Source organism: Asparagus officinalis, chromosome 4 (genome assembly GCF_001876935.1).
Source record: "Asparagus officinalis chromosome 4, Aspof.V1, whole genome shotgun sequence".
Taxonomy (NCBI): Eukaryota; Viridiplantae; Streptophyta; class Magnoliopsida; order Asparagales; family Asparagaceae; genus Asparagus; species Asparagus officinalis.
In genome coordinates this window covers 116,451,954-116,453,700 of record NC_033797.1, presented here as the reverse complement: position 1 = coordinate 116,453,700, position 1,747 = coordinate 116,451,954, and the positions used below count along the sequence as shown (strand labels likewise).

Here is a 1,747-nt window from a genome sequence, read left to right as displayed (position 1 = left end):
TTACAACAGTTTGAAAAGACCTAACGCAACGGTTTTAGTAGGCTATAAGTATGGTTTTGATAAAGCTACGGCGACAGTTGGAGCTATTGCAACAGTTTTAAAAGACCTAACACAACAGTTTGGATTGAGCTATCGCAACAGTTTGGATCGAGCTATCGCAGCAATTTTAATCGAGCTATCGCAACGGTTTTAATCGAGCTATTGCAACTGCTCAATCGAAGTTGTTCTTGGTTTCCTACATCAAAATAATTATAGTATTCAATTACCTGGACAATCTTTTTAAGAACATGGCCAAGTCAAATTTTAATACACAATATAAAAAGTGATTATGTTGAGCATAATCAACCATAATGATAAGTGCCAACATACATCAGTATAATATAAAAACTACAAAGTATTAAATCCATACTACCAACATTTCAACTCAGAAAATATCGTACCGAACTAACATTCAAACAATGTACATCAACATTTGATTACAAAACATGAAACTTCTCGGTCAAAGACTATATTCTCTATTTGTTTCCAAAAACTTGTTCCTCAATGTCAAATACTCACTAGGAACCTGTCAGTATCAATCTCAATCTTGGCTTTCATCATTTCTGTACCTGTGTAAATTTCCATGAATCAGCATAATTTTTGCAATGATGATAATAAAATTGGGGAAAAAAGATGTTTGAAAAGGAAGTTAAGAGAACATATTGATCCATGAGTACCAGAAGCGTGATGAAATGAGCGAAGGGGGTCTTTTTTAAGTGACTTAAACATTATTCGGACAAAGCGGCGATAAACCAGTTTAGTTACTAAATAGGTTTAGTTATATGAACAGATGATGGCTAGGCCAATTCTGGATTGATTTAAGCTAAATATTGGTCGAAGAAAATAGTTCACTCAAATGATCTATTTTTAACAATAGAACTACAGGGGTCTATCCACAATCAAGAAAACCTCAGCGAAAATAAGAAGTACTGAGTTTCCCGTCATATTTTTCCAGGATTTAACTTCTACAAACACAATGCCATACTGTGATAAATAGGACAAAAACATCAAATTAGTGTTTGTGTTTTCAGAATTCCACGTCATTGTGTAAATAGCATCTAGAGACTAAATAAGGCCCAGTGATTTATTTACATGTCAACTTTGAGGTAAATTTCACATAACTAACAAGAATTAGAAGGGGTCTCCCCCAAAAATATCGTAAACTATTTTATTCAAGAAAAATACAAAAACTTTCATACCAGAAAAATGTTACCATATGCTATCTAAAGACAACCAATGAATTAAATACCATGAACTTTTATTTACGTTTTACCAAATTACCATGAATCTTCAGATAAAATAAAATCACTAAAACATATGAGTTATGTCGTCCTCAGTGACTACCATGGACTCTTTTGAGGTATTATCACAAAACTATCACATACTTTTCTGAAAGCACATGGGCAGCATGTAACCATTTGTATAGTTAGATGCTCCCAAACATGTACAGCTAGTGATATCTTGTGTATCGTTAGATGCTCCCAAACATGTAACCATTTGTATATTTCACATAATAAATGTACTGCATGTATACAAAAAGCACTGGGCATGCACATATAAGTTAGGCCATTGGTGATCTAGATTATCAGGTGTTCGGATGAGTTCGATGTTGGTTTCAGATACTGGTGCCTGTTTGCGATGTCAAACTTACTGCTTCTATTATCAGAAATGGGTCAGGGGTTCGGTCGGTTTCTTTTAGGCATATGTG

The 1,747-nt window shown here is 34.1% G+C and overlaps 1 long non-coding RNA gene across 1 annotated transcript; it reads right to left on the bottom strand.

Annotated features, from left to right (window-relative positions):
• Positions 377-1,431, bottom strand: LOC109838016. Its single transcript, XR_002246544.1, has 2 exons — positions 717-1,431; positions 377-608 (listed from the first exon to the last, which is right to left on the bottom strand). It is a non-coding gene; the product is annotated as an uncharacterized LOC109838016 (long non-coding RNA).